Here is a 10,000-nt window from a genome sequence, read left to right on the forward strand (position 1 = left end):
ATCCCAGGATGCACTTGAGCTGCGGGCCAAACCCAGTTTGAATGTTTTAGCAGCGTTTCAACAACATTTTGCTGGCCTAGCCATACCTGTCTGAGGTGTTTTTCTGTTTGAGAGTGGAGTGAGTGATTCTAAAGCACTCAATGTAATGTTGTCGTGGCAACTGGTTCTCCTGCATCTGGACAGAATTCTCTGAGACCCATACCTTTCTCCTCAAGGTTCTCCTCTGCAGAGGATGATGGAGCCAGAGACAAGTCTTTGGTGTAGCCCAGCAACTGTATGGGGGGGTGCTTTATGGGATTAGCGGAATTATTTGCTGTTTCCTGTTTTTATTCTCCTTTCATTGAGAATTATGCCAGTAGTCTTTGTTAGAGAATGATTTAAAATGTCCTTGGGTCATGGAGTCGATCTTTGTGGTTTTCTGTAGGAAGATTGTGTATCTCTGTTGAAAATATGTTGTGGCAGTATCAGTCAGCAAGCCTCGGGAATTGGGGAAAGAAAATGGCTGCCACTTTTGTTTTTACTTTTGTGTTTGCAAGTGGAGGGTGCTATCATGGATCTCCAAGTAGAGATGTGTTTGCAAGTGGAGGGTGCTATCATGGATCTCCAAGTAGAGATGTGTTTGCGTGTGTTAATCAGCAATATTGGATGTTGCATTTATTCTAATTTGGCTTAATTTAACTTTAACTCTCAGGATATTTAAGAATGAGAAAAAAATGAGAATTTTTAAGATAGTGGTCTCTTTCCTGGTGGGCTTCAGAGATATACTATCTATACAAAAGTATGTGGACACTCCTTCAAATTAGTGGATTTGGCTATTTCAGCCACGCCCGTTGCTGACAAGTGTATAAAATCGAGCACTCAGTCATGCAATCTCTATAGACAAACACTGGCAGTAGAATGGCCTTACTGAAGAGCTCAGTAACTTTCAACTTGGCACCGTCATAGGATGCCACCTTTCCAACAAGTCAATTTCTCACATTTCTGCCCTGCTAGAGCTGCCCTGGTCAACTGTAAGTGCTGTTATTGTGAACTGGAACTGTCTAGGAGCAACAACGGCTCAGCCGCGAAGTCGTAGTCCACACAAGCTCACAGAACGGGACAGCCGAGTGCTGAAGCGCATAACAATCACCTGTCCTCGGTTACAACACTCACTACCGAGTTCTAAACTGCCTCTGGAAGCAACGTCAGCACAAGAACTCTTCGTTGGGAGCTTCATGAAATGGGTTTTCATGGCCGAGCAGCCACACACAAGCCTAAGATTATGCGCAAAGCCAAGCTTCGGCTGGAGTGGTGTGAAGCTCGCTGCCATTGGACTCTCGAGCAGTGAAAATGTGTTCTCTGGAGTGATGTATTGCGCTTCACCATCTGGCAATCCGATGGACGATTCTGGTTTGCAGATGCCAGGAGAACGCTACCTGCCCGAATGCATAGTGCCAACTGTAAAGTTTGGTGGATGAGGAATAGTGGTCTCGGGCTAAGTTTCATGGTTCGGGCTAGGACCCTTAGTTCCAGTGAAGGGAAATCTTAGCGCTACATCATACAATGACGTTCTAGACGACAGTTTGGGGAACGCCCTTTCCTGTTTCAGCATGACAATGTCCCTGTGCACAAAGCAAGGTCCAAACAGAAATGGTTTGTCGAGATCGGTGTGGAAGAACTTGACTGGCCTGCACAGAGCTCTGACCTCAACCCCATGAAACACCTTTGGGATGAATTGGAACATTGACTGCGAGCCAGACCTAATCGGCCAACATCAGTGTCTGACCTCAGTCATGGTCTTGTGGCTGAATGGAAGCAAGTACCCCGCAGCAATGATCGAACATCCAGTGGAACACCTTCCTGGAAGAGTGGAGGCTGTTTTAGCATCAAAGGGGGGACCAACTCCATATTAATGCCCATGATTTTGGGATGAGATGTTCGACGAGCAGGTGTCCACATACTTTTGGTCATGTAGTTTACAGTGACATGTACCTTTACTGATCTGCACTTGTGGCTATATGGCCCATCACTTTTTCATGTTTTATTGTTTTTGGCCAAATTAAAACTGGAAAAATAAAGCTCTTTATTGGAAACCAGATTTATTTTGTCCCTTCTACCCCCATGTGAAATATACAGCATGCATCACAACAGTACAAATCTCCTGTTGACCAAATTACACAAGATTTTCATTCTGCGTTAACCCAGACTAATTATAGGGTAATAATAGTGTGTACTTTCTATTGTGCATCAACCACAGATTGAAGTTCAGCTACTACTTTTTGAATAGTCCTACTGTTTAATTTGAATGCATTTTAGACATTCACAATTAAGGTCTTGTGCCTTCATCCAAAACAAATCTGCAACGTAAGGAAAAGGTTTACTGTAAAGTAGGAACAGGATGGATTGACAACAGCCAAGGCAAAGGGAACCATAGTCCATGTTGAATTTTGAGTGGCATTTCCCTTTAATATAGTCTTCATAGATTGCATTACTTTGTTGTTTGGGCCCACTGTAACTTTTGGCATGTTCGTCCTTCTCCAACACTGAACCACACATAAATAGAGGAGTCTAACCTGCGCTGTTCTCCCTTCTTTCGTCCTATTTTCCCGCCTTCTCCTCCCCCATCTTCTCTGCCTTCCCCCTTCCCTCTCTTCACCACTCTCGCTCCTTCTCCCAGTCGTTTGACAGTAAAGGAGAGTTGGAAGGGGAAAGTAGAGGCTCTGGCCCAGCTGATCAGGGAGTCCCAGTAACTGGTGGGCCACTCTGGGGTGGTCATCAACCTCTTCAGGCATACCTGACTTCAGGAAAGACCATAGCTAATTAAACTCAACTCCAGCTGCAACGAGTGGGTTGGACTGGAGCTCTGACTTAAGCACCCAATTGTGCTGTGTAATTACATACTCTTCAACGGGTACTGAAATCTGTAGTTTTTGATGAAAAAATATACTTTTATGTGACATCGGAGCTCCAGTCCACCCACACTAGTGAGTTTAGTTGGTTAGAAAGATCGTGACCCTGTATTGCTCAACCACAGTGCACCTCAACAGGCTAATGAACACCCCCTCCTATCCTTGGAGTTGCCTTTACAAGTATATTATTATACCAGTAAAGGGCCCCAGTCTGTTCAAATATCCTACTTGGAACTGGATCAGTGATTTTTACTTTATGTTTTTGAAATGAAAGATGGAAGGATGCATTTTCAAACGATTTAAGTAAGGAAATAAATGTGTCAACACCCTCTTATTCGACCGCAGTACTGTTGTTTCAGCAGAGGGCAGTATAGCTCTGTTACCAGAGCACTGACTATAGGCTGGAGCTCTGATGTTGACTCCCACACTAATGGTCCAACGTTTTCTTTCATATTACAGTTCATTACACTCTCATTCTTATGCGCTCTTAGTCTGCTTGTATTCACTCGTTCTCCCAGTCTCGTGTGAGGAATGTGTTGTAAACCATAATATTTCATTTTATAGAGCTCATTTCCCACATTCTACATGAGGGACAAGATGAGTCTCAGCGGCAGCTCTCAACTCTAGAGGATGTCACATTCATATTTCAACAAACTGCTTGCCTGCCTCTGTCATACTGGTCTGCATGTCTGTCTGTGAGATATGGCCTGGAATTTAATTAATGGTCCATCACTGAAAAAGCTAGGTGAAAAAGGGACACGTTCCCCCACTAAAGTCAATTTGCAGACTTACATTGCTTTTCATGTTCCACAGCCCTTTTCTCCAAAAGATAAGTGTGTACTACCTGGCTGATGTACTCCTCTGCCCAAGTGCCTGTCTCTCCAAATGGGTGATTAGCTTTGATTTGGTCTTGGGTGAGCAGAGGATGAGTCACTGTGAGAGACGGGGCTGTGTAAGTTGAGAGAATGGGAGAGGAGAATGCTCGGACTTCAGCAGTATTCTCAGTAATTCTCGCTCAGCCTTCTGCATAGAAATTAGTCGATTTCCTTTTGAAGCCCAGATGCCGCTCCTAACTACAAAGATGTCAAGAGATGGCTTGACAGTCTGTCTTGTGTCTTGTCCTTCTATAACCTTGGACAGACTGTGTGCCCACAATACCCACTGTAATATGCATAGTAAGTCAATAGGGTGAACTGGCTAACTACAACTGTTAGCTAGCGACCCACAAAGAATTAACATCTACCTTGCATAACATTTGTTTTTGGTCATTTTTGCCTGTTAAATGGTGTGGTAGTAAGATCATTACGATTCACTGATAATTGTTAAGTAAAATGTTTAGGGGGAGTGGGAGGTAATACAGTAGGGGAGTGGGAGGTAATACAGTAGGGGGAGTGGGGTGTAATACAGTAGGGGGAGTGGGAGGTAATACAGTAGGGGAGTGGGAGGAGGTAATACAGTAGGGGGAGTGGGGGTAATACAGTAGGGGGAGTGGGAGGTAATACAGTAGGGAGAGTGGGAGGTAATACAGTAGGGGGAGTGGGGAGGTAATACAGTAGGGGGAGTGGAAGGTAATACAGTAGGGGGAGTGGGAGGTAATACAGTAGGGGAGATAATACAGTAGGGGGAGTAGGAGGTAATACAGTAGGGGAGGTAATACAGTAGGGGGAGGTAATACAGTAGGGGGAGGTAATACAGTAGGGGAGGTAATACAGTAGGGGGAGTGGGAGGTAATACAGTAGGGGGAGTGGGAGGTAATACAGTAGGGGGAGTGGGGGAGGTAATACAGTGGGGGGAGTGGGAGGAGGTAATACAGTGGGGGGAGTGGGGGGAATACAGTAGGGGAGGTAATACAGTAGGGGAGGTAATACAGTAGGGGGAGGTAATACAGTAGGGGAGTGGGGGAGGTAATACAGTAGGGGGAGATAATACAGTGGGGAGAGTGGGAGGTAATACAGTAGGGGAGATAATACAGTGGGGAGAGTGGGAGGTAATACAGTAGGGGGAGGTAATACAGTAGGGGAGGTAATACAGTAGGGGGAGTGGGAGGAGGTAATACAGTAGGGGAGGTAATACAGTAGGGGGAGATAATACAGTGGGGAGAGTGGGAGGTAATACAGTAGGGGGAGATAATACAGTGGGGAGAGTAGGTAATACAGTAGAGGGAGGTAATACAGTAGGGGGAGGTAATACAGTAGGGGGAGGGGAGGTAAAACAGTAAGTGGGAGGTAATACAGTAGGGGGAGGTAATACAGTAGGGGGAGGTAATACAGTAGGGGGACTGGGAGGTAAAATAGTAGGGGGAGTGGGAGGTAATACAGTAGGGGAAGTGGGAGGTAATACAGTAGGGGGAGGTAATACAGGGAGGGAGGGGAGGTAATACAGTATGGGGAGTGGGAGGTAATACAGTATGGAGAGGTAATACAGTAGGGGGAGTGGGAGGTAATACAGTATGGGGAGTGGGAGGTAATACAGTATGGGGAGTGGGAGGTAATAGAGTCGGGGGAGTGGGAGGTAATAGAGTCGGGGGAGTGGGAGGTAAGAGTCGGGGGAGGGGAGGTAATAGAGTCGGGGGAGTGGGAGGTAATACAGTATGGGGAGTGGGAGGTAATACAGTAGGGAGGGTGGGAGGTAATAGAGTAGGGGGAGTGGGAGGTAATAGAGTAGGGGGAGTGGGGGGTAATACAGTATGGGGAGTGGGAGGTAACAGAGAATCAAATCAAATGTATTTATATAGCCCTTCGTACATCCGCTGATATCTCAAAGTGCTGTAAGAAACCCAGCCTAAAACCCCAAACAGCAAGCAATGGGTTTAGAAACAGGGTGGCATGGAAAAACTCCCTAGAAAGGCCAAAACCTAGGAAGAAACCTAGAGAGGAACCAGGCTAGTGGGGTGGCCAGTCCTCTTCTGGCTGTGCCGGGTGGAGATTATAACAGAACATTGCCAAGATGTTAAAATGTTCATAAATGACCAGCATGGTCGAATAATAATAAGGCAGAACAGTTGAAACTGGAGCAGAAGAACGGCCAAGTGGACTGGGGACAGCAAGGAGTCATCATGGGTAGTCCTGGGGCATAGTCCTAGGGCTCAGGTCCTCCTAGGAGAGTAATAGATTCAGGACACCGAATAGGGGAGAAGTACTCCATATATAACAAACTGGCCCCCCGACACATAAACTACTGCAGCATAAATACTGGAGGCTGTATGGGGAGTGGGAGGCTGTATGGGGTGTGGGAGGTAATAGAGTAGGGGGAGGTAATACAGTAGGGGGAGGGGAGGTAATACAGTGGTGGGAGGGAGTAGTGGGAGGTAATACAGTAGGGGAGTGGGAGGTAATGGGGGAGGGGGGTTAATACAGTGGGGGAGGGGGGTAATACAGTAGGGGGAGTGGGAGGTAATACAGTAGGGGAGTGGGAGGTAATACAGTAGGGGGAGGTAATACAGTAGGGGGAGTGGGAGCTAATACAGTAGGGGGAGGTAATACAGTAGGGGGAGTGGGAGGTAATACAGTAGGGGGAGTGGAAGGTAATACAGTAGGGGAGGGGAGGTAATACAGTAGGGGGAGTGGGAGGTAATACAGTAGGGGGTGGAAGGTAATACAGTAGGGGGAGTGGGCGGTAATACAGCAGGGGGAGGTAATAAGGGAGTGGGAGGTAATACAGTAGGGGGAGTGGGAGGTAATAGAGTAGGGGGAGTGGAAGGTAATACAGTAGGGGGAGTGGGCGGTAATACAGCAGGGGAGGTAATAAGGGAGTGGGGGGTAATACAGTAGGGGGAGTGGGAGGAGGTAATAAAGTGGGGGGTAATACAGTAGGGGGAGGTAATACAGTAGGGGGAGTGGGGGGAGGTAATACAGAGGGGGGGAGTGGGAGGAGGTAATACAGTAGGGGGAGTGGGAGGAGGTAATACAGTAGGGGAGTGGGAGGAGGTAATACAGTAGGGGAGTGGGAGGAGGTAATACAGTAGGGGGAGTGGGAGGAGGTAATACAGTAGGGGGAGTGGGAGGAGGTAATACAGAGGGGGGAGTGGGAGGAGGTAATACAGTAGGGGGAGTGGGAGGAGGTAATACAGTAGGGGGAGTGGGAGGAGGTAATACAGTAGGGGGAGTGGGAGGAGGTAATACAGTAGGGGGAGTGGGAGGAGGTAATACAGTAGGGGGAGTGGGGGGTAATACAGTAGGGGAGTGGGGGGGTAATACAGTAGGGGGAGGTAATACGGGAGTGGGAGGTAACACATACTGGTCTGCATGTCTGTCTGTGAGATATGGCCTGGAATTTAATTAATGGTCCATCACTGAAAAAGCTAGGTGAAAAAGGGACACGTTCCCCCACTAAAGTCAATTTGCAGACTTACATTGCTTTTCATGTTCCACAGCCCTTTTCTCCAAAAGATAAGTGTGTACTACCTGGCTGATGTACTCTTCTGCCCAAGTGCCTGTCTCTCCAAATGGATGATTAGCTTTGATTTGGTCTTGGGTGAGCAGAGGATGAGTCACTGTGAGAGACGGGGCTGTGTAAGTTGAGAGAATGGGAGAGGAGAATGCTCGGACTTCAGCAGTATTCTCAGTAATTCTCGCTCAGCCTTCTGCATAGAAATGAGTCAATTTCCTTTTGAAGCCCAGATGCCGCTCCTAACTACAAAGATGTTAAGAGATGGCTTGACAGTCTGTCTTGTGTCTTGTCCTTCTATAACCTTGGACAGACTGTGTGCCCACAATACCCACTGTAATGTGCATAGTAAGTCAATAGGGTGAACTGGCTAACTACAACTGTTAGCTAGCGACCCACAAAGAATTAACATCTACCTTGCATAACATTTGTTTTTGGTCATTTTTGCCTGTTAAATGGTGTGGTAGTAAGATCATTACGATTCACTGATAATTGTTAAGTAAAATGTTTAGGGGGAGTGGGAGGTAATACAGTAGGGGGAGTGGGAGGTAATACAGTAGGGGGAGGTAATACAGTAGGGGGAGTGGGGGGGTAATACAGTATGGGGAGTGGGAGGTAACAGAGAATCAAATCAAATGTATTTATATAGCCCTTCGTACATCCGCTGATATCTCAAAGTGCTGTACAGAAACCCAGCCTAAAACCCCAAACAGCAAGCAATGCAGGTTTAGAAACAGGGTGGCATGGAAAAACTCCCTAGAAAGGCCAAAACCTAGGAAGAAACCTAGAGAGGAACCAGGCTATGTGGGGTGGCCAGTCCTCTTCTGGCTGTGCCGGGTGGAGATTATAACAGAACATTGCCAAGATGTTAAAATGTTCATAAATGACCAGCATGGTCGAATAATAATAAGGCAGAACAGTTGAAACTGGAGCAGAAGAACGGCCAAGTGGACTGGGGACAGCAAGGAGTCATCATGTCAGGTAGTCCTGGGGCATAGTCCTAGGGCTCAGGTCCTCCTAGAGAGAGAAAGAAAGAGAGAAGGAGAGAATTAGAGAACGCACACTTAGATTCACACAGGACACCGAATAGGACAGGAGAAGTACTCCATATATAACAAACTGACCCTAGCCCCCCGACACATAAACTACTGCAGCATAAATACTGGAGGCTGTATGGGGAGTGGGAGGCTGTATGGGGAGTGGGAGGTAATAGAGTAGGGGGAGGTAATACAGTAGGGGGAGTGGGAGGTAATACAGTGGTGGGAGGTAATAGAGTAGTGGGAGGTAATACAGTAGGGGAGTGGGAGGTAAAATACAGTAGGGGGAGGTGGGAGGTAATAGAGTAGTGGGAGGTAATACAGTAGGAGGAGTGGGAGGTAATACAGTGGTGAGAGGTAATACAGTAGGGGGAGTGGGAGGTAAAATACAGTAGGGGGAGTGGGAGGTAATACAGTAGGGGGAGTGGGAGGTAATACAGTAGGGGGAGTGGGAGGTAATACAGTAGGGGAGTGGGAGGTAATAAAGTAGGGGGAGTGGGGGGTAATACAGTAGGGGGAGTGGGAGGTAATACAGTAGGGGGAGTGGGAGGTAATACAGTGGTGGGAGGTAATACAGTAGGGGGAGTGGGAGGTAATACAGTAGGGAGAGTATGAGTGCTTCTCAAATGTAATGTTTTATGCACTCTCCACACTCTCATCCTCATTAGAATGGACTCAAGAGATTGCTCTCTGAGATTGCCCTCTGAGAATGAGTTTGTGGCGCATCTCTAGGCTTTTCCTGGTTCTCTAAAGGAAGAAAAAAAATGTCCATAAAATGCATGATAACTCGTCTGCATCCTGGGGCGCAGAAGCACCTCCTCTTCTTGATACTGGAACACCATCACTGGAGCTAGGTCTGAATCCGGCTCGAAGGACCATGAAAACAAGCAGGTAGCTGGAGTGGTTGGCTTCTGAGCCCTCACCCGATGACCGACTGCTGATATACTTGGCTCTGATTCGCTATCGGCTCTCCGGCTACAACAGTACGGATGCTTCTCAGTCCAGGACTTTTATCTTCATCACCACCACACACTATAGTATTCACAAACAAACACACAAATCTTCAGTTTACACAGAATGGACTTGTGGTTCTTTTGGGGAAAGGAGACATGTATACATATTAACTATAGTAAAGCAGCAATACAACAGGATCTGTACATAGCCTAGTAGAATGACAGTACATACACACATCTCGCCATAGAGAGAGAGGGAGAGTCCAGATTAACAGCCCTCTCTCTCCAGCCTATTGTAGATTTATCTGATCTGTCTCTGGTGACAGAGTCATAAATCAGACTTGCTTGAGAGTCTCTAGAACTACTATCAGGTTCTAAAAACTTGCCATTGTAACGTCGTTCTTCGTTTGACAAAAGAGAGTCGGACCGAAATGCAGCGTAGTGGTTACTCATGACTTTAATAGAAAAAGTGACACATGAAATAACTATACAAAATACAAAACAACAAACGGAACGTGAAACCTAATTACAGCCTATCTGGTGAAACTAAACAGAGACAGGAACAATCACCCACGAAATACAAAGCGAAACCAGGCTACCTAAATACGGTTCCCAATCAGAGACAACGAGAATCACCTGACTCTGATTGAGAACCGCCTCAGGCAGCCAAGCCTATACAACACCCCTAATCAGCCGCGATCCCAAATACTACAAACCCCAATACGAACATACAATA

At 46.8% G+C, this 10,000-nt stretch overlaps 1 protein-coding gene across 1 annotated transcript in view; it reads left to right on the top strand.

Annotated features, from left to right (window-relative positions):
- LOC124009410 (ubiquitin-conjugating enzyme E2 R1-like) overlaps window positions 1–568 on the top strand; it is a 19,572-nt gene extending 19,004 nt beyond the window's left edge. Inside the window, exon 5 of the mRNA XM_046321231.1 lies at window positions 1–568. This exon is cut by the window's left edge and continues 792 nt beyond it. The gene's annotated coding sequence lies outside the window, so the exon portion shown is untranslated.
- The last annotated feature ends 9,432 nt before the right edge of the window (window positions 569–10,000 follow it).

This window comes from Oncorhynchus gorbuscha, linkage group LG22 (assembly GCF_021184085.1).
Source record: "Oncorhynchus gorbuscha isolate QuinsamMale2020 ecotype Even-year linkage group LG22, OgorEven_v1.0, whole genome shotgun sequence".
NCBI lineage: Eukaryota > Metazoa > Chordata > Actinopteri > Salmoniformes > Salmonidae > Oncorhynchus > Oncorhynchus gorbuscha.